This window comes from Amblyomma americanum, chromosome 1, assembly GCF_052857255.1.
Source record: "Amblyomma americanum isolate KBUSLIRL-KWMA chromosome 1, ASM5285725v1, whole genome shotgun sequence".
NCBI classification, from domain to species: Eukaryota; Metazoa; Arthropoda; class Arachnida; order Ixodida; family Ixodidae; genus Amblyomma; species Amblyomma americanum.
In genome coordinates this window covers 537512462-537535748 of record NC_135497.1, presented here as the reverse complement: position 1 = coordinate 537535748, position 23287 = coordinate 537512462, and the positions used below count along the sequence as shown (strand labels likewise).

General features: G+C 50.4%; 1 pseudogene; it reads right to left on the bottom strand.

The window, feature by feature from the left end:
* Positions 1 to 286: 286 nt before the first annotated feature.
* Positions 287 to 23287, bottom strand: part of LOC144129263 (uncharacterized) — a 44047-nt pseudogene continuing 21046 nt past the window's right edge.

Here is a 23287-nt window from a genome sequence, read left to right as displayed (position 1 = left end):
CGATGAATGACAACGAGAACACCGCCCCCCCCCGTTTGCCTTTCCGATCGTTTCGATACACTTAGAAGTTGAGTAAATCGGCCAAAATTTCCGCATCCGTTACGTCACTATTTAGCCAAGTTTCTGTTAGTATTAGTATGTTGCTTCCGGATGACGACATGATGTTTGATATGAGTTCGCGCTTTGGAAGAATACTACGGATGTTAGTGAATATTATCGAAAACGAGAGAACATTGTGCGGTGGAGCAGGTCGACGATTTGTTAAAGTTTTGTGACGGGGCAATCGCTATGCTATTTCCTTAACGGTTTGGGATGATGCGTCAAATACATAGCGTTTTGAGCCGATGTGCAGGGTTTTGAAGCGCAAGGAGTACTTGTTAGAATTGGCTTTGGCAAGCACTAGTAACTGTTTACGCGCGTGTCGAACGGTGCGGGAAAAGTCCTCTCCAATACTGTAGTTTGTGTCTTTTAATTTACGGCCATTTGATAACAGTGCGTCTTTGGTTTTATGAGATAGGAATTTTACGATTACGGGACGAGTTCGGTCGGCTGAATGATTTCCGAGGCGATGCGCTCTTTCAATGTCGTTAGGTTCCAAGGTTATATCAAGATTATTGCGGCAAACATCAATGACTAGTTTTTCTGACTCAGCCCACGTTTCAGCGCTAGCAGGGTCAGGGATGCCATAGAAAATGAGGTTATTCCGACGTGATTGGTTTTCCGCGTCATCCAGGCGTGTTTCTAGTTCTTCAATCTTTTTAGCTTGGTTGGTTGTGGTTGACTGCATTATTTCAATATCGTTTCTGAGGTGAAGAAGTGTTTGGTAATGCGCTTCGAGATCGGCCATTCGTTTGTCTAGGCTTGCTATGGTTTGATCTGTTGTGTTCAGCTGTATATTGAGGCCCTGTATTTCCGTAATCAACAGGGTCTGTCCCGCGTTTAGCTTCTGTAGTTCAGCGAGTACAGCAGCGTTTCCCTCAGGACCAGGGTTAGTCTCAACGTCACCTGATAGCATGAGCAAGGAATGAATTACGTGAGCACACTCAACGGCAATGGCAACACAGCAGTGCGGGCTCGGAAACTGCACCAAAATATAAATACTGGATTTTTTAGCGAAGAGGGCATACGATGTACTGACCTGCATCGCAAAGGTAAGCGGATTAGGTGGCTGCGCTGTGGTGCAGTCACCGAGCCCACGAAGCGGTGTCAGCGGGTGAAGCTCTTTTATACATGTTGGCATTGTTGCTGATGTCGATGTGGCCACCCATGGTACTGTGATTTCCGGTGTGTGCAGCTCCTCTGGCGGCACATCCAGTAGGGACGAGCACTCTGTCGGGCGGTAGATGGCAGGAGCCCGGGTCATCCCCATTGTACGGCAGTGCGCACACCGATGACGCCCCCGTAGACAGGCCTGCCAGGGACGGCAGCAGCAGGCTGGCAAATGCGAGGACGGTCGTCTGCATCGCAAAGGTAAGCGGATTAGGTGGCTGCGCTGTGGTGCAGTCACCGTGAGGGGAGTGCACGTATCCGCAGTATACTTCGCGCGAGAGTTGAGATGCGGATGAGATGGGCTATACACAGCAGTAACTTCCCTCTCTGCAAAATGTGATGCATCCATGTATATTATGCACCCTTCAGGCAGATATGCTGCTGATACCGGCGGGGAAACAGTGGGGCGATTGTCAGTGAGCTGGCAATATGACCACGGAGGAAATGTCTTTAAACGATGAAGTTGGAGAGACTGTTATCGAGCTCTATTTGCCATCCGTTGGTCGATGAGTTAACTTATTGTATTAAGTTGGGCTAACTCCTGTAGCACAGGTATGGGTGTTAAACGAGGCAGATATGCTATGACGCGCATAGCCTCACGATTGATAGCGTCAAGGAAGTCGCACTGTCTGCGGGTGAGACGTTGAAATTGTGCCTGATATACTATCCGTGGCTGAAGGATAGAGGGCACAAGCTGGCGGGCTGTATGAGCACGTGCGCCACCAGAGCGCATAGCTATGCGACGAACCAGACCTAGAGTAGCGTGAGCCGATTTATGGGTGGCTGTCAGCCACGGGGTGCCAGTCCCAGATGTATGGAGGAGAAGACCAAGAATACGAACAGTTTCTACCTGAGGAATCGGAAAATTATGTACAATAAAATTTAAAGGGGGAGCTTTCTGTAAGCCGGCTTGATTTCCAATGCGAATGAAACATGATTTAGGAGGAGAGGGTGTTACATCCAGAGGTTGGAGGCGAGATGTCAATACATCCTGCACGTGCTGAAGGACCGACTGATGAATAGATGCTTCTGGATGACAGCACCACAAGGTTATACCATCGGCATACGCAAGCACGCGGATAGAAGGGATGATCTCTAGGGCTCGTACAAGAGTAATTAAAGCCACAATAAATATTGTGGGGGCAGAACGGAGCCCTGCCGCACTCCTCTATTGGAAGTGAAGTTGCCAAAGGGCTTTCCGTGGACACGCACGCTGAAGGTTCGATTTGCTAAAAAGGCGTGAATGAAAAGGAGGAACCGGTGAGGGAGACCAAGAGTTTGAAGGAAGGCAAGAATGGCAGAGTGAAGGACGTTATCATATGCCTTTGTTATGTCTGCAGCGATTACGATTCGTACAAGGTGACTCTGCGGAGAGTGGTCAAGCACGTCAGCAGCCAAAGTAGCAAGGCCGTTCTCCGTTCTAATTTGTGGGCGGAAACAAATTTGGGAATCTGGGAGACAATCATGGGATTCCAGCCAACACGACAAGCGTGCGGCTAGAATGTTTTCATAATGCTTGCAGATGGTAGGCGTAAGGAAAATTGGACGAAGAGGTACTGGAGGCTGACCTGACTTGGGTATTGGATCCGCAATAGAATGCTTCCAGTCTCCCGGCATGACGCCAGAAAGCCACACTTCGTTAAAAGTATCAAGTAGTGTTTGCAAAGCCCTCCCTTCCAGTTACCGAATAAGGAGTTAGGTATGCCGTCATGCCCGGGAGTAGTAGTAGTTTTTAAACGTTCAATGGAGGCCAGCAGCTATGCCATGGTGAGGTCAGAAGTAATCCCATTGGAGGGCTGTGTAACCGATAAGTCAGGCGGAGACGTAGTGGTGCCCTCATGGTTTGGAAAAAAAATTACGGGCCGCTTGTGGTGCAAATGTGTCCTCATCCACATTTAGCGCGAGGCGAATGCTCTGTGTAATCTGCAACCTGAGAAGGGCACTCCATGGCGTGAAACACTCTCCAAAAATGTCGATTGCTCGGCGTAGAGGACAGGCGGGCACACCATGCAGCCCAGCGTTGCCTGCCTAGTCGTTTTGCATAGCGCCGCGCTTGTGCGGTAGCGCGGTGAAGAATAGGAAGAGCCGATGGGTCATCGGGGTGACGAGTAGCGTAAAGATCCGCCTGGCGACGAAGAGCCCACAGATTCAAGAGATGTATGTCCAGGTTTCGGTCGTCTTCATTTACAGTAGTGGTAATTAATAGTGTTAGTAGCGAGAACATCATAGAGAGGAGACAGTGCTGAAGAGGGTTTGAATATAGATAAATGATTGTCTGCGCGTACAGAGTCCCATGATGTTATTCGTACAGTGCGGCGTATTTTCCGCAGACGCGTAGGCGTGAGAGAGATAAAAATAGGGCTGTGATCGCTACTCCAAGTTTTAGACTCAACAGTCCAACGAGGGTTACCGGGGCCTAACCACAAAGTTAAATCAGATGAAAAAGGGGTCACCTCGCTGGCGGGTAGAAGAATTCGGGTGGTTTAAAAGTTGAAAGGAATGATCCGAAAAGCTCCCTTGGATGTCTGCTCCCTTGAGGACTCCGATGGATAACCCCACGCAGTGTGCGCGCCGTTGAAGTCACCACCAACTAAAATAGGGATACCCGACTTGGTAGAACGTAGAAAACGAACCCATCCCAGATTGAGAGATGCGGAGCCAGGACAAATTATAAAAAGAAACTAGAATAAGGGGTGTGCGTGCAGGTTTTACGAGAAGGGCGACAACCTCTTGACGTTTTTTGCACCACCGTGAAAGGTCGAGCGGTGTGAGCGGAAATGAACTGTGAATATAAAATGCAGATTTACCTGGGCTGAGGGAGGAGGCGATGCAACGGCGATCAGGGACAGAGGGTGAATGGTATGCGCAGAAACCTGAAAGGCATGGAAGTGAATTATGCCCTTACAGTAGGAACGCCTATGCCTTCTGCTTTCCGTCGTGAAGGCAGATGTTCACTTCAGTGGCCTTAATAGCCAATCGTCGACAGTTCCACTGCACCACCATAGATGATGATGCGCTATCCATGACGAGGCCGAAGAGCTTCCACGATGAGGGATGTCACCTGCTTCATCAGCGCTAATATCTTATCCACATGTGGTCGGCACCTGACTGTGGCCCAGTGCTTACTCGAGGTGATTCCTCTGATGATTGCTCCCGAGTTATTAGAATTCTTCGAGAGGATTGAGAACGACGCTGTTCCCGGCGCTGGGTGAGCTCTACTCGGCGGCGAGCCTCAGCGATTGCATTGTCTAAAGCTGTGTCTTCATCTGAGGTATCCACATGTGATGGATGCACTGGACGTTTTGGCGTACCATTAGATCCGGGAAGGTGAGCCGCTTGTGCATATGTACGCTCGTGAGGATACTTTTGGTGAGCAGCGCGCTCAGATAAAGGAAGTTCAGGGAAGTCATTGTCGTCACATGCGACAGCTGCAAAGCGATTACTTGTAGAAATATCCATTTTTGCAGGCGACTTGTGAAACTTCTTCGCTTTTGCTTCTTCTTTGGACAAGCGGGGGAGCGAATGTCATGATCCGGCGATTTGCATAGGGAACAAGGAATTTTTGGTTAATTCACGTCGGCCACAGCTGCTGGATTAGGGCAAGTATTCTGCATATGTCCTTCTTTGTGGGAGTGGTAACAAAAATACGACGAGGTCGGAAGCGCTGTGGTTTGACGATCACACCGTAGTAGGTAAGGTACTTCGGGAGAGTCAACGGGCCTTGCAGGATGAGCAGGTATGAGCCCCGGTGCCCCATAAGCCGTGCTTGCAGTACTACGTGAGTTGAGCAGCGAATGTTTGCGCGCACCTCCTCGGGAGGGCTCGTGTTTTCGACATGATAAACCATGCAGCGAGGATGTCAGGACCAGATGCAAAATATATTTGCACCGGGACATGCTTGCTGTAATCCAGGGGGATCCGCGTACCTGCGCACATTTTCTGGGCGTTCATCAAGGATGTCAATTTTACCGTGATGGTGTTCGATGGGCGATAAACGACAAATCTGCAGTAGTTCGAAGAGACAAGAGCGTGGTCAATTGTGGCTTGAACATTCCGGACAGGGATGACAGTCATATCAAAGCGCAATGTACGCTTGATGGTAACGCGGAACGAGTTCGCAGCAGCCGGAAGAGAGCCTTGACTCACGGGAGGCATCTGTGGAGGAGGCTCAGACGCTGGTGACGGCCCTTGGTGGGAATACTGAACCGGCGCGACGAGCACAGTTTCTTGAGGGAGTTTCACGGGCACGGACGCGGTGGAGCAGTCCATGTCACAGGCCGAAGTCGTAGCATTGGAAGACGGCGCAGGCTGGAGGCCCGGAGGCGCTGACAATTGCGTGGACGTGGAGGCTGCGTCAGGTGGGAACACACCGGGCATGCGCGTAGCTGTCGTCGACAACGCAGAATCCATGCAGACGCGTAGCGCGGCCTCGCTCGGCAGCGCCAAGCTAAGCCTAGCTTGCCCCCTGAGGATTCCGGTTGGGTTTTCTAACTTGAGAATGCGCCCACCTTGCCGGGAATTGCTCCGCAGGGGCGTCGTCAGCATTCGGTCTCACGAAGGGTACTGTCCGACCCACGCCACACGCAAGAAGACAGCGAAAAGCGAAAACACAGAGCTAGAAGCAGACGCGTATCCACCCACTAGGTTTTCGTCTTCCTAGGAGGACAGCGGGGCTCTCGGGGACTCTTCTTCATGGCTTGAAGCTCAGGTTCCTGGAACTTTTCTTCGGGGTTTAAGTTGTCCTTTCAGCGCGCCCCAAATCCACTTTCTTCACGCTTGAAATTCTTTCGGTCGGCTCGAGAGGGGGAACGAGCCAGCACAGGGAGCATGGAGGTGGATGCCTTTTTTCGACGCCCGTCGCGGCGCGGCGCTGGGCGCGTAGGCGCTCCGCCCGTATGCCTAGGTTGTGTACATCGAGTTGGGACTTTAGTTTGCCCAACAGCCATTTTTCTTCAAAGCGAATTCAGTCCTTGCCTAGTCTCTCAGGCGCCAATACATGCCGTGAAGACCGGCCGAGACCACGTAGATCGATTACTGAGCAAACCAGAATGGCGTCAGAGGCATGTTTGGCAGTCCATGCTCTTGGTGCTGGCTGGCTCCTCCTCTCAAGCAGATGAAGAAGGAGGAAAAAACTTCATTGTAGTCTGGTGCTTCTTTCTGCGGACGGAAACAATTTCGAGCCGTGAAGAACAGAGGTTGGGGGCCCTGAAAGGGCCATTTAATCAACCGCGAATAAAAGTTCTGGGAACCTGGAAGAGCTTCAAGCCATGAAGAAAAGTCACCAAGAGCGCCGCTGTACTCAGATTGTCGTAAATCGGACCCCGCTTCCAAAACGTGCGCGAGCGCCCGTGAGCTGGCGCCGATTTTTAGCACGGACAGATATCGGCGCCCCGCCGAGGTTCGGCGGCGTCTCCTGCAGTGCGCATGCGTAGACCGGTTCTGGCGTATGATAAAAGCGCCGACTTTGGGCGCGTGCACCAAAAAAGGGCCATTGGAGCACACTTGCTGAATATCGAGCGTCCTCTACAGTTTGCCAACCGAAAACTCTCGTTTACAGACGGCAATCTCGCACTCTTGTTCGAAAAATGAGGGGGGAGATGTTCCTTTATGTGTATGAGAAAGAAGTTGATTGAAAAGATGTGAGGAGCGGGTGGATGCCGGTACTCGTCAAGAGAATACATCATTGTAACCTTTCGACAACTTTTTTTACAGCTGGTCGTGACCGTCGGGGCTTCATGTTCCAGCAGAATTTGGTCGTTCCATCGACGGTGGCGGGGCCATGCGGCATCTTTCTTAAGCGGTGAGGCGGTGATCGCTCTGCGCGACGCGTGCAATCGCATTGGTTAGGAGCATAAGATACGATTCAGAAATAAGCACATTCTGTTGTCCTACGACGTGCGAACAATCCAAACAGCAAACACGTTGTTTTTGAAAACACGTAAAGAGTTTAAAAAGCAGTGGTTAAGTGCATTCTGCAGGTTGATAAAGTGTTTGAGCCCAGTTCTCGTCTGTTACTTAGCGGCCTACTCTGTTACGCCACGACACCGTGTCGTCAAAGCATTCCTGTTCGGAGTTTTGCTCATTCGACCAGCGTAGCATATTACAGCTGCATGAAAACAGTGCAGTACTTAAACACTGATGTGATATGGAGTATATTGGTTATGTTTTAAGGCGCACGTTTGCAGAAAACAAAGGCGCTTTAGTCCATTCTAGTCTGGATTAAACGCGGCTTTCTGGCCACAACGTAACTACTAAATGGCGATATGAATGGCAAAAGCTCCACAATATTTTACCTTCAGTTCTCGGACACAAGGCGCAAAGTGGATGAATAACCGCAAATGCTTTATGGCAACTGTCGTCTGCTCACTCGATCAAAGCGTTTTTCCCCGCTCGTCAAAAACAAAATTTCAGCGCTAATTTGGACTGTATTATAAAGCTCGAACAACCCCCTGGCTGCCGCTTCAAATAACAGCTAGACTGCCTCTTTTTTACCACATGTGTGACCAACGTACGCTGCAGGTGGACTATAGTCGGATACAATTAAATCTGCAGTAAAGCTCCACCCACATTCAGCACCACCGAACAGAATTCCTCCGTGAGAAATTGGAGACCGCTGGTAAAACTTTTCTGTTTACCTAAACAAGCATCCGATCACGAGTAAATATTGTAGGCTCAAGGGTTTTGATCTCTCTGGCTTCATTGATACAGCCACATTAAAAAGGTGATTTTGCTGACTGTTGTAATTGGTAAGTGCAGTTATATTACGCCATGGACCGTGGCCAGGTTTACCAAATGCTGATTTTTTTTTGTTTTCAGTTGTGTCCTTGTAAGATCAGCGTGCAATACTTGCACGCACCGTATTTATGCGGGTAAGGGCCGTGCTCGTGTGGGCACGAAATATAGCGTCAGACTGTTTGGGTCTTTAAAGTAGTTTCTATCCGTTTTCGGGTGAGTGCCGAAAGAAGAATGTGAAAGCGCAAAAAATTACAGATCAAAGTGTTTGTGCACTTTAATATGCTGAATTCGCAAGTTTCGGAGTTCTTGCGGAACTTGCGAACTAGAGATTCCATGCTCAGTTCAATAAAAATTCAATTTGTGCCTGTAATGCGCCCAAACATAAGCGCACGATTTTATTAATAACCGGTAACCATATACTGCTATTTATCTAGACTATAAGAATCGCACCAAAATTGCCACAACCTCAAGAAGCCGCTTTGCTTCAACAGAGACGCACGCTATGGCATCGGCGCCATCACCGCCTTGTCCGCCATGTGGTGCTGCCGCCGCGCCACCTATGCGCGATTTGAGTTTCGATACCTGGGCGCCGTCATGTTTGTTTTACCCAAGCGCCGCCTACCGCTGACGCCATCATGGGCTGATAATCTGCAGTCTGCGGGCTGCAGACGAAGCAGCGTGTGGTTTCTGGCAGTGTCATCCACCTGTTTTATTCCTGCCAAGTCAAAGAATGGTGCGTGGGTGTTCCCCTCGTGTGTGCTGTGCCATTAGCGCCTGCAACAACCAGCGGCAACAAGCGACCATGCTTCGAAAGAGCGAAAGATCAGCATCGGTGAGTGCCATGCTAGCAGTTTACGCGTGTAGTTTTGGTCGCCGGTTGCCTGCACGGCAAACGTTGCACAGTGTTGCATGTTGGAAAAACGAAAAGCGAAATGTGTTGAAACTCAAGATCGCATATTTCAATCGAATATCTCGTTTTTCGTGGAGCACAGTTTCTATCAACCCTTGCTATGCCTGCTTGGACATGGCGAGTGTGACAATTTAGATGCAGTGCTTACGACAGAGTACTCTGTTCACAAACTGAACATTCGGGAGAGAACAGCGAGCTCTTTGACCGAAACGAAACCACGTCTGATCATTGATGTGTTTGCGGCGATACGCGCTATGAAATTGAAAATTTATCGCTCTCTCTTGCCGCTCGCGTAGGGTTGTTCATGCTACGAGCGTTACAAGCCAGTTCACTCAAAGCAGCACGCATTGTTGCCTACTCTGCTTCCGCCTGGATTCATTGGCCCACAAATGCCAGAAAATGTGTAATTACAGACTGAAAGGTTGGTACTTTAATGAAACGCTATTACCGCTTATTGACAAGCCGAATAGCCACACCTGCGTTGAGAATTCCAATCTCAGTCGTGTAGGGCACTGCTCAAGTCGTTGCGTTTGTCTTATCTCTGGCACGGTCATGCATACTGGATTTGCTTACAGTGCATTCGATGTGATTTCCCGCGCATGCCGTATGTTCTTTCTTCTTACGTTGCCATGGGTGCATTTTTGGATGCTCACTTCGCAGTTGGGTAAATGTTCGTGTCGCCGCTATCATTCATGCCGTTGTGCAAATGAAGTTAGTATTTTTGTACTAACACAAGATTTTTTTTTCAGGTGGCGATGCCCACACGCTTCCGATGTTCGTAAACATGTGGGGTGGCGAAACGAAGTTGTGGCCACTTTTACGAAGTCATTACATCGTGTACTGCTGAATTAAAACAGGTTTAGACCATCCAAAAGATCGATCTCTTAAAATTATGTACCGGGTATAGTTTGGCAAACCAGGCGCTGTGCTTCGTTCCGCGCCCGATATTAAGCACGGGCAAAGGGTTTGCTTCTGTCTGAATTTGATTCACAAAATGCGCTGATGCGTAAGCTTGTTGTTGGTGCAAGTATTTTCTGTCCTCCAACTACGTCCACTGCCAATGCAACTCGGGGCCGGCGGGAAAGCGGTGAAGAAACAGACATCGCAGTCACGCTGAGACCTTCCCATAACATGGTGCGCGTACATACTTGCGGCGTTTTTTTTACTTCCGCCGACTATTGTCACAGCCGGAAATAAAACATTGATGTCTAGAGGACGTTGGCTTTCCGTACAACAGCGCATCTTATGTTGTACAGACGCAAACACACGCCGCTTCACCGGTGGCCAAACAGCCGAACGTTGCTCCGCGCGCCGGATTATCAGTCCAGGGGAGGATGGCAGCAGCGGGGTGTCGCGCAGCGCAAGTGTTTGAGAGTATTTCTCTCTCTCCTGCCCGTTCCTCGAAAAATGGTGTATAGGAGCTGGAATGACCGAATAGGGGGCAGCCTCCTAACCTTTTCGAAAAAGAATACAGTGGAGGCCGACTGACTCATCTCTCCTCATGTTAACCCTTTGAATCAGCAGAGCAGCAAGTGAAAACGTTTGCGAACGTGGGTTGCTGGTTGGAAGAAACCTTCCTCTAAGTCTGCAATTCTGTAAGTTGTTCATTCACTTCTGAGACAATGAATGCTGCTTGTCGTTTTTAGGCAAGCGCCGCCAAGAGACCCACTGGGAAAGCCGGCATCTTCGAAGGAGACACCCTGTCGGTAGTTCTTTGTGTTTGGTTGCCTTAGGGTGCAGTGACGCGAGGCTGATAAGGCCATGTGAACCAGCTGTCTTTCAGAAAGCGTTGTCCGCATTTCAGTGCACGCGCTCACGTTTCCCCGCTGAGAGGTATACGAGGACAGTGACATCATGAGTAAAAGAAAGTGACGCCATGCGTACTCAACGCAATACGAAGATAAATGGCAATAAATAATAAGATATCTGGCGTTCTGCAGTGGTAACCGAGCCTTGTGATATTTGTCTTCCACTTTTCGGTGTTTTTGTTTTTGATATAGTGGCGTTGGATACTCGATGCACCGTGCTCGACGATTTTCGTCGCCAGATGATCTCTGCAGAAATTGACAGTTTGCTCCATTCGACTCGTTTTTTGCCACCCAAGTCGAAAACATGTGGTTTTTGATACTTTCACCAATTACGTGGCCGCAGAAAGGTCTCGCCCATTCACAATGGTTGGTTTTATTTTGTACTGTAAACAGGCCATAACAACACAGTGCGCTCACGTTGCATGAGAAAGAACGAAGTAAATGCTCTACGGAAAAGCCTTTCAGCGTGTCGTCTTTTTCAATGAGTGAGCAGATGAGAACCACGGCCACTCGATGATGCAGTTCCATCAAGCGGCCGCATTGGTACCAATCGCTGCCTCCACCAGCTGGTAGAACAACCGCGGGCTTACGGGGTCGCATTTTTTATACTAGTACTGATGCTTCAATTTTAGATTTCGACGTGGTCTGCCTGTATGGCTGAAATTTACCTGACCTGAAATAAAATAATCGGAAATGTTTTACGGCCGCGAGTGAGTTTCGAACCCGGGGCGGCGAGAACACATCAGTTTTGCTGGTTACTGCATTAGACAACTGCAACACCGCCACAGCCAAACATTCAGCATCCTAACTACCAGTCTCTTGCGCTGTGTTTTGGATATCGTCGTCTTCTTCAACTGCATCCGTGCGCAACGGCACCGAACAGCAAAACAGCACTGAAAACTGATTTGCTAGCGCTCCAAGCTGCATTTGGCGAACCCACGCTAAATCATCCGAAATTTCTTTTTGTGCCACTGGCTACCTGTGCCATGTGTTGGTGGAATTGCTTAGGTTGGTGGAAGGCATTAAAGAATGTAACTGATCTTCTCCAGAAGCTCTGATGTCAATTTGGGATATTTTTGTCCGCTTGTGGCGAGATCCTTTGCCGGGACTGACACATTAGCGGTTGTAAGCTCTTTTAATGACAACCTGGAGACAAGAGTGTGCCCATGACCTTTTCGCACCGTTTTCGCAGAGGCGCCGACTTCGTCGTGCTTCACACCGTAGGGAGCACAAACATAGCGCAGAAACAACGCACGATATTCAAAGAAATCATCATGAACGGCTACCCAAAAAACTATATTGAAAAAAACAATTCGACTTCAAAAACACTACAACATGGGCCAAGAAATCAACACACAAAGACCAACGCCACCATCAAATTACGTCATTCTACCTAATGTCGGAGGCGTCAGCGAAACGATCGCCCGAATCTTGAAAAAAGGGGGTCTCCAGGTTGCACACAAGCCCACTAACACTGTTGCGTTTTGACTACCTGTTCTCAAAGACCGGTCGCGGAGAGAAAAAGCCCAAGGCTTTGTGTACAAAGTTACTTGCGCCGACTGCGACACAAGCTACATCAGCGATACCAAAAATCTCAAATAATGAATTCGGCTACATAGAAACGACGTCCGCAACTTCGCAAGAGAGGGCATTCCTGTAGCCGAACATTCCGCGGACACAGACAATATTGTCACGGAGTTCTCACGTAGAGACGCTTCAACAACTGGAGTCGGCAAGAGGAGACGGTAATGGCGGCCGATCCGCGATAGCACGATCGCAACCTCATCGTCTTCGCGGACAGCTTGCGCCACCTGGCAACACTAGGTGGCATTATTCCCCCCTCCGAAAAAGAAGGGCATCGCAGTGGGGCCGCCAGCAGCGTAGGCGCGCTAAGGTTCAGAAGGGAAACAGAGAAGAACGCGAGGAAAACGGAGCACACACAGAGTCACAACGGAGGGCCGCTAAGCCGTTATCGGGCATAGTACGGCTTAAGCCGCGCAACGTGCACAATGTCAGAGCTGTTGGGCTGTCGACGTCTCGGTTGCGCGGCACCGTCGGGAACCACTTCATAGGTAACATCACTGATACGCCGTAGCACTTTATAGGGGCCAAAGTACCGGCAGAGTAGTTTCTCGGACAAGCCCTGGCGGCGGACAGGTGTCCACACCCAAACTTGTTCACCGGGATTGTAGTCGACCTGTCGGTGTCGAAGGTTGTAACGGCGCGCATCAGTGCCCTTCTGCTAGCCGATGTGTACGCGGGCAAGCTGACGGGCTTCTTCAGCGCGTTGGGCAATTTCATGAACATCGGGTGCGAGTTGGTCGTCATCGAGGCATGGTAGCATCGCGTCAAGCATGCTCTGGACTTCACGTCCATATACAAGACGAAAGGGAGTAAAGCGTGTAGTCTCCTGGAGGGCCGTGTTGTACGCAAATGTGACGTACGGTAGCACCTCATCCCAAGTTTTGTGCTGAGCGTCTACGTACATTGACAGCATGTCCCCAATGGTCTTGTTTAAGCGTTCGGTTAGCCCATTGCTCTGCGGATGATAAGCTGTGGGCTTGCGATGGCTAGTGCAGCTCAACGTAAATATATGGTCGATTAGCTGCGCTGTAAACGCTGTGCCTCTGTCGGTAATAACGCACGAAGGGGCTCCGTGCCGCAAGACGATGTTTTGCATGAAAAAGTCGGCGACCTCTGAAGCTGTGGCACAGGGTATCGCCTTGGTCTCGGCGTAGCGAGTCAAATAGTCAGTAGCGACTATGATCCACTTGTTTCCTGAGAGTGACAACGGAAAAGGACCGAGAAGGTCCATTCCTATTTGATCGAACGGAGAGCGGGGTGTAGTAACGGGCTTGAGAAAACCCGCCGGCTTAAGCGGTGGCGTCTTCCGGCGCTGGCATTCACGGCAGCTTTTTACGTACCTTTGGACATCGTCCGAGAGTCCGGGCCAGTAGTACATGTTGCGTATCCTGGCGAGCGTCCGGGAAAAACCCAGATGGCCTGAAGTGGGCTCGTCGTGGCATGCCAATAAAATGTCGGCGCGAAGATCGGCCGGAAGTACCAGAAGGTAAGCTCTTTCTTGGCCTCTCGAGTTCTTCTTGTATAAGATACCTTCGCGCAAACAGAAAGAGCCGAGACGTCGAGCGAAGTGTCGTGGTAGAGGCATGGCGTGACCTTCAAGGTTGTCAATCAGCGGTCGGAGGTCCGTGTCAGCCCGCTGCCGGACTATTATGTCCGATGCATTAGGTATACCGAGGAAACCGCTGTCGTCGTCGATTTCGGGACCGGAAGAGTCGAGTGGTGCACGCGACAGCGTGTCGGCGTCTTCGTGTTTACGGCCCGACTTATATATGATGGTAATGTCGAATTCTTGGAGCCGTAAACTCCAGCGGGCCAATCGTCCAGACGGGTCTCGCAAATTAGCCAGCCAGCATAGGCAGTGGTGGTCGGTTACGACTTTGAATGCGCGCCCGTAAAGGTAAGGGCGAAATTTCATGGTGGCCCATACGACAGCAAGGCATTCCTTCTCTGACGTAGAGTAATTGCGTTCGGCGCGGGAGAGAGTACGGCTAGCATAGGCTATAACTCTCTCAATGCCCTCTTGGTGTTGGACAAGGACAGCTCCAAGACCGATATTGCTGGCGTCGGTGTGGATCTCGGTGTCGGCCTCTTCGTCGAAGTGTGCAAGAACGGGAGATGTCTGAAGGCGTTGGCGGAGCGAAGAGAAAGCCGTCTCTTGGTCTATTGTCCAAACGAAGGAGGTGTTGCTCCTGGTGAGGCGCGTCAACGGCTCTGCAATCTTTGCGAAGTCCGCAATAAACCGTCGGTAATATGCACAGAGACCCAGAAAACGCTGGACAGCTTTCTTGTCAGTCGGAGTAGGAAAATTGGCGACGGCGGCTGTCTTGTCGGGGTCGGGTCGAACTCCGTCGGCGCTCACAACGTGACCGAGGAACCTGAGCTCTGTGTAACCGAACTTCTGGGGCTTCAGCGTAAGGTCAGCGGAATGGAGGGCTCTGAGGACAGTTCGCAGGCGCACGAGATGCTGTTCAAAAGTTTCTGAAAAAACGACAACGTCGTCCAGGTATACAAGACAACTTTGCCACTTGAGGCCGGTGAGGACAGTGTCCATCATCCGTTGAAACGTCGCTGGCGCAGAACACAAGCCAAAAGGCAGCACTTTGAATTCATAGAGGCCATCTGGTGTAACGAAGGCAGTTTTTTCGCGGTCCCGTTCGTCCACTTCAATTTGCCAATAACCGCTCTTCAGGTCAATGGATGAAAAGTACTTAGCACGCCGTAATCTGTCCAGGGAGTCATCAATGCGGGGCAACTGGTAGACGTCCTTTTTAGTCACATTGTTTAATTTACGGTAGTCCACGCAGAATCGAAGTGTTCCATCCTTCTTTTTAACAAGGACAACAGGCGAAGACCACGGGCTTTGGGAAGGTTGAACTACACCGTCGTCAATCATCTCCTGAACTTGCTTTTGGATTACTTCCCGTTCTTTGGCGGAAACACGATAAGGCTGCTGGCGGATAGGGCGAGCGTCGTCATACGTAATGATCCGGTGTTGCGTTAGGGGCGTTTGACGAACTTTCGACGAAGAAGCGAAACACTGTTTATACTCCAATAGCAAGTGCTCTAAGGCCAGGCGCTTTCCTTCGGGGAGGTTGCAGTTGATGTCGACATTCGGAACAGATTGGTCGTCAGTGGCGCGCGATGATTGGTCGTCAGGGGCCGCTGCCGCGAACGCAAAGCAGACCGGAACATCCACAACCGCTTCAGCGGTAGCGATCGCAGTTCCAGAGAAAAGGTGCCGGTGCTCTGGAGAAAAATTTGTAACAAGAATCGCAGACCGGCCAACGCGAATTGTTAGTAAGCTTCGAGCGGCGCAGATGCCTTGAGTCAGGAGGAGCGAATGATTAGCCTCGGCGACTGCTTCAGCGTCGTGCAACTCAGCACAGGCGACTACAATCAAAACACTGCTACGGGGCGGAAGTGTGACGCTGTCGGCGAAAACGCGAAGTGCGGCACTGCGTTGGCAGGAGTTGTCGAGTTCGGCGGCTTGCTCTGTGGAAAACATGACGATTCGGTTGCGCAGATCGATAATTGCTCCATACTCCCGCAGAAAGTCGATGCCGAGGATTAGGTCCCGAGAACACTCGCCCAGAACGATGCAGCTGACGACGAACGTGGACTTGCTGATCTGAACGCGAGCAGTGCACATACCCTTGGGCGTAACCAGATGACCGCCGGCAGTTCGAAGGTGCGCGCCAGGCCAAGGGGTAATCACTTTTTTCAGAATGGTCGCCAGTTGTCCACTTAAGATCGAATAATCGGCCCCGGTATCAACTAATGCGCTTACTCTGCGACCATCGATAAGAACGGGTATTTCTAAAGAAACGCGGTTTTTTAACTCTGGTGATGGCGTCGGCGGGTTTTTGTCGGATTGTAGCGGCGACGACGGGAGGTCTTCAGCACAGCGCCCCCCAGCGACCTCGCCCCCGAAGGTCGCGGGTTTCAGTTTTCCCGACGAGGACTTGGCGATCGGCCCGGTGCCGCTCGCGAGAAGCCGGGAGGTGTCGGGGAAGAGCGCCTCGGTGAGGGTGAGCGCGACTGGCGCTGCGCTCGGAATGGATTGCGCTGGTCCGCAAGGAATTCTTCAATTTCAGGGGGTCGTTCACCTTGACGGGGTCTCGGTGAGTCGGTGCGGAAGCCTTGGATGCCGATGCGTCGGTAATAACAATTTCGATAAAGATGACCTGGCTCTCCGCAGTGAAAACAGAGCGGTCGTCGGTTAGGTGTACGCCAAACGTCGGCCTTTCGGAGGGGTGCTCGACGATCCTCGAAGTACTGCACCGGTTGCACAGAGGGCCGCGGGGCTTGAGGCGTGGCGTGAATTGGTGGCGGCGAAGCGGGAGCCGGACGCCTTGCAACTTCGGCGTACGTCGGACGGCGGTAGTCCCCAGGCAGAGGTGGTACGTCGACCACAGGAACAGGGCCCCGGAACGCCTGTTGCACCTCCTCTCGTACAAGAGCGGAGATGGAACCGAGCGCAGGCTGCGACGGGCTACAAAATTTGTGAAGCTCCTCACGCACGATTGTGCGAATAAGTTCCCGCAAATCATCAGGATGCTGTCCGATGGTGGCAAACGATGATGTGACTGCAGCAGCATGCACGGGCCGGTCGTAACTGGCGCAACGCTGTTGCAGGACCTTCTCCATCGTTGTGGCTTCCGAAAGAAATGCAGCAACTGTAGATGGTGGGCTGCGCACGAGGCCTGCGAACAGCTGCTCTTTGACGCCTCTCATTAAGTGCCGAAGTTTCTTCTCTTCAGGCATGGCAGGATCAGCTCTCCTGAAGAGCCGCGTCATGTCCTCGACGTACATTTGTACGCTTTCGTTCGGTAGCTGGACGCGGGACTGGATTGCCCGCTCCGCTCTTTCGCGGCGATCCGCGCTGGTGTAGGCCTCCAGCAGGCGACGGCGAAACTCTCGCCAGGAAGTTAGAACTTCCTCACGGTTCTCAAACCACGTTCGGGCGCCATCCTCTAGGCTAAAGTAGACGTTTCTTAGTTTCGCGGCGTCGTCCCACTGGTTATAAGCAGCCACACGCTCGAAGTGAAGGAACCAGTCCTCCACGTCTTCGAAAAGGTCCCCGTGGAAGGCCTTGGGAACCCGCGGGGTCTGCAAGGTATAGTGGGCAGGTGTAGCACCGGCAGCTTGCGTGAGAATACCGGTGGCTGGTATCATGACTGTCGCGAGTGGTCCAAGCTCCGGTGAAAGTCCCTGCAGCCTCCGGCTGAAGCGGTGTACCGGGGTGTCAATCAGCGCAGGGCTGGCGGCACGGCTCCCTGGAGGGGTTTCTTGCATGGGATACTCGTACCCAGCAGGCTCCACCAAATTGTCACGGAGTTCTCACGGAGAGACGCTTCAACAACTGGAGTCGGCAAGAGGAGACGGTAATGGCGGCCGATCCGCGATAGCACGATCGCAACCTCATCGTCTTCGCGGACAGCTTGCGCCACCTGGCAACACTAGGTGGCAATATAATCAACTTCGAAGAAACCAGCATCCTCGGAACCTAAAAAAATTACCACTAAAGGCTCCATCTCGAATCCTGGCACATCCAAATCACCCCGAACAACATCAACCGCACAAAAAGAAACCTGCCCCCAGTATATGCCAGGGATTTCGCTCTGAAACTAAACGAAAAAAAGTCGCCATTGACCGCCTACACACAGTGCGACAATGAGACTCACAGCCACGGTGCAAGTATGTTATCATTACACTGTGCTCACACAACAGCCTCTAAACTAGGCAAGGCCTCTTAGCTCCTCCGTGACGTCATCACACTACGACAGAAGAACGAACGAGCGTTCGTTCTTGTGTAACTGCAGCGCTACGTGAAATCGTCCTTTGACGATTTTGGCCCCATGATTGAATGCTGGCATATATGCATGATGTCATTTCCCGTACACAGTCCGCAGTGAATAGGTTTAAAAACTGAAAGTTACCGGTTTCCGGATTATGAATGTATTTCCAGGTGGCGCTGAAGCAAAAAAGACGTTGAAGCTAGGTGGCTAGGTCGCTTGAGCTACCGCCCGATTTAAAGGGTTAAGCTGTATCCATCCATCCGTCCGTCCGTCCACCCATCCAAAAACAACCCGCCCATCCATCCATCAATCCAAAAAACCACACACACACACACACACACACACACACACACACACACACACACACACACACACACACACACACACACACACACACACACACACACACACACACACACACACACACACACACACACACACACACACACACACACACACACACACACACACACACACACACACACACACACACACACACACACACACACACACACACACACACACACACACACACACACACACACACACACACACACACACACACACACACACACACACACACACACACACACACACACACACACACACACACACACACACACACACACACACACACACACACACACACACACACACACACACACACACACACACACACACACACACACACACACACACACACACACACACACACACACACACACACCGGTAAGGCGCGCACGCAGCCTAAACAGCCGCATCGCGTAGGCAAAATTTTTATCACGGAAGCGAAAACGAGCCCTTCTGGCTTATCACGCGTTTTCTCTGGGTGTCAAAGAATGATTCTTTACTATAAAATAATGTTTCGTCAACTCACACCATTATTACTGTGAAATATGCTGCTTCACACTCCGAGTTTGCATTGCATAGCTAGACTGAAGCGGGTTTTGTGCGTGCACATTTCGAGACGCTGCCGAGGATGTGAGGGGCGCCGTTAATGCCGTAGTGCAAGGTTTCGGAGTAATTTCAACCACCTGGGTTTCTTTAATGTGCACTTACATTGCGTTGCGCCGCCATCGAAACGCAGCCACTACGGCGAGTAGAGCAGCCAGGTTGTAATGCGTACTTTAAGACCTCAAAACTGCAGTCGCACATTGGCTGAAGGCGAAAATGAAAACTGGTTTTGGGGGAAAGGAAATGGCTCAGTATCTGTCTCACATCTCGGCGGACACCTGAACAGCGCCTGAAATAACGGAAGGGATAAAGGAAGGAGTGAAAGAAGAAAGAGGTGCCGCAGCGGAGGGCTTCGCAATAATTTCGACCACGTGTGAATCTTTAACGTGCACTGACATCGCACAGTACACAGGCGCCTTTTCCGTTTCGACTCCATCGAAACGCTGCCGCCACGGTCAGGTTCAAACCCAGGAACTCCGGATCAGTAGCCGAGCGCGCTAACCACTGAGTCCCCGCGGCGGGTAGGTTAGAGGCACCCCAACGCACAAAACAGTTTTTGTCGCCGCTTGCGAACCTGTAGCATATATGCCATCTTGACGCTAATGTAAGCAATCTCCGACGATTCTAGTCAGCGAAGCAACACATCTATCAACAAAATCGCTTATTTACAAGAGAGGGGGAAACCTTTTCAGAATTTGGTGGAAAACACACAAGGTTTCAGTGTTTTCTATTTTTTCTCATTATCCTCCTGATTTATACCTTTGCGGAAAAAATTTATCCCTATGAGGCATTAAAAACGTACAACTGATGCCGTCAGCGCAACAGAATGCTCAGAACAGGGGGCCTATTCTCGACAATTCGCCATTTTGTTCAAATTGTGACGTAGGCGTGACGTAACCATCAAGGCGGTGCCAGGTTACGTACCCAAGAATCTGATTACGTGCAGAGAATAAAAAGTAAAAACTAATCTATAAATAAATACTGTCGTCTGCTACTATTGGCGCCAAGTACGGAACAGAACGCCGCTCCGGGAGCTTGCGCTGAGCCTCTGCGTTGCAATCTTCGGTGCATACGCGTCGAGGGGCAGTGCGAAGGAGTGAAATATGTTGCGGCCTCTTGCGTATCATGTCGGATGTCCGGCAGCAGCTATGGGCAGACCGACTGGGGCTACTCAGTGCGAAGACTCGCACGTCGATTGTCAAAGGATTCATCGAGTTCGATGCGGCGGTGCGAGCGAGGGCGCAGCCTAGACGACTTTGCAGTCGAGGTGAACTGATGGCGTACCCGCGAGTCACGAGCGGCGTCACACGCGTGCGTACTTTTGCGCAGAGAAGCTGGCGAACATCAGGAACGGGGCCAGGGTATTCGTAATGGCGTACGTGCCGAATGGGAGCGGAAAGTGAAAGCTTTGGCCGGCATGATGCTTTTGTGGCATTGCTCCTCATAACGATCGACGACAGCTTCGCACATTCGCTTACCACCCACAGTTGAATGCAGTAACTAAGGCAGTTTTCTGGGGGAAAAGTCATCTCGTCCGGGACAGGAAAGGAAGCAACGAGAGCTATATTTTTAGAGTGGTGCCGCCACTGCTGAAAAGGCGCCCGAAGCGGCACCTAAATCCGCGCAGGCCAGCAGTCCCTGCCCGAGGACAACGCTCGCATACTTCTTAGCGTTGTAAACTCTACGGAAACCCACTGTTTCCTAGGCGCCGCGTCAGCTACCGTCAGGTCAGCAAGGGTGCTAAAGCTTTTAATCGCTACGTATCGGCTTTAACAGAGAGCGGGGTGCGGCGGAGTTGTATCTGTGTGCGCTTGGAAGGCCTCCAAGATGTGTTTAGTGCTGAAATGCATGCTTTGCAAGTCAAGCCGATGTGCACATTTTAGGCAACGCGTTGCACCGGACTCTGTTGTTAGTCATGTTATCATGCACCCGCGCACGAAACGAAACTGCAAAGCGCGGAATATCGGAGTAAATCTCTTCAAGGAGAACGCACGGAGTGCGCAACCCTTATTATCAACTTAAATGTGCAAAGCCGGGAAAAAAAAAGATTCTTTTCTGGCATTAATAACAAACAACATAAGAACAAAGCGAAAACTCCCCCCCCCCACACACACACACATAATTTGAATAGAGCGTACCCTCACAAAATTCAGTGATGCACTCATATTTTGCTCCGTAAGCCTGCACGCATGCAGTTTTGTGATGTAAGTGGCACATATATTACTTCATAAAAATTACAAATGCTGTCTGCAATTTTGCTTGTTTTTCCCTTCCTAGAGAGGCATAAATCTTTTCTACTTGTTCAAGTGAATGCGTAACACTCACGACCACAACACAGAAGCAGCTACACTCTATGTGCGATGCAAGTAAGCACAACATTCTGGGAGGTGGGGCAAAATTATTTTCTTGAGCACTTACAGGCCGCCTCACCTCCCTTGCTGTCCACAAAAGCAACACGAGTCAGGCAGCGTCTTGAAGTTTCTTCGTTGCAGAATAACAGTTATGCACCTACCATAAAATCAAGCAGCTCTTTTAGATGCTTATCAAGTACAGTACAGCAAGCTTCCAAGAAATAGAGAAAGATATATGCCAGAAAAGGTGGAGAGGTCGGATAAGGAAAAGTTCCTTCACCTGTTATTCCACAAAGGGGTAGGGGAGGTAGAGAGTAAATATCGGTGGTGGACACCATATTAGAGTAAGACACATGCAATGTGCAAAATACTTGCTTTATTTGTTTTGTTTTATAGGGTTTATGATCCCAAAGCGACTCAAGCTATGAGAGATGCTGTAGTAGAGAGCTCTCGATAATTTAGACCCCCTCGGGTTCTTTGCCGTGAACTGGCATCGCACAGCACACGGGCCTCTACCGCTGCGGCTGGGATTGAGCCTGCGTCTTTCGGGTCAGCAGCCAACCACCATAACCACTGAGCCACCGCGGTAGCTTTATTTGTAAGATGCAAGAAACTTAATTTATTGTTGTGATAGCGTCAAGTGCATGACGCGTCACTTTGCCATGACGCGCACTGATAGCAGCAGCGGATAAGCAACCGCTGCGTATAAAAGAAGCGTCAGACAAATAAACGCGGATTCCTTGTCCTGCACCGGTCTTCGCTGGTTCTTTGGTGCGGCCGCTCGGCTGCCGCACGCTACAACATTACACTGGCCACGAGGATGGGATCGAGGCGGCTGGCTGCTTTCTTCGGTTGCTGCTGAAGACTACTGCCTGGCGGATGCTGCAAATGTTCATATATGCACACTCATTGCCTAGTACACGTCACACAAAGCCGGAACATGTGTTTTGGGGCCAAGCATTCCCGTTGATCTTGCACGCAGTATTTAAAGAGACAACTAAGTGGCACCATGAGCCGAAGAGCTGAAGGAGAACAAAAACATGACAGTAAACTTAAGAGCACTACAGACAAGGAGGAAATTAATTTATTTCCATACTCTGAAGGCCCGGAGGCATACGAAGAAATGTGGGGGAACACATAAAATTGGTAACTGCTTTTTCGAATTTCATACAGCCTGATATTGCAGCAATAGAGGCAGAAACGTGGCAGGAAAAACAAAAGCATAAGATTAGACAGAAAATAGGCAAGCCATTCAATGTTGATGTCGCTTACAGGACAACATATGAGAGGCGCCAATACAGACAGCGGTAGTGTTCTGGTTAGGGTACTATGAAGATAAAAGTCTCCAGGATGCACAAAAAGCAATCTAGCCAGCGACGGTAGCCACTGGCTTTCGGTAGGTTCTTTAATGTGTGCACCACGTACGATGTATTCATGGTAATTAATAAACCACAGGAGATTGTTCAACACGAAATAAATTATCCTCACAGCACCATACAATACACAGTTAAAAGGAGAAGTTAGCAGTAGGAATTGCAACGATACGGTGCATGTACACCCCTACGTGAAGACTTCACACCACAGGGTTCACTTTTTAGCTGTGTAGTGGAGTATCCAAGGCACCCATCATGCTGTAAACTTCTGCAAGGTGAGGAAAACCCTTGTTTTACCCTTTCAAGGCCCTTTAAGCTTTAAGAACACTGAGTGTTGCACTTCGGGGATCAAAAGCAGACCATGTGGCCTGAAGACTTGACTACAACCCTGCAGTTCATTACAATTGAAGACAGCTGGCGCACCATTAAATACCAAAACAGAAATGCCAAATACGAAGCAGAACAAGCATTCCAATTTTTGATGTAGGTATTGTTTACAAACATA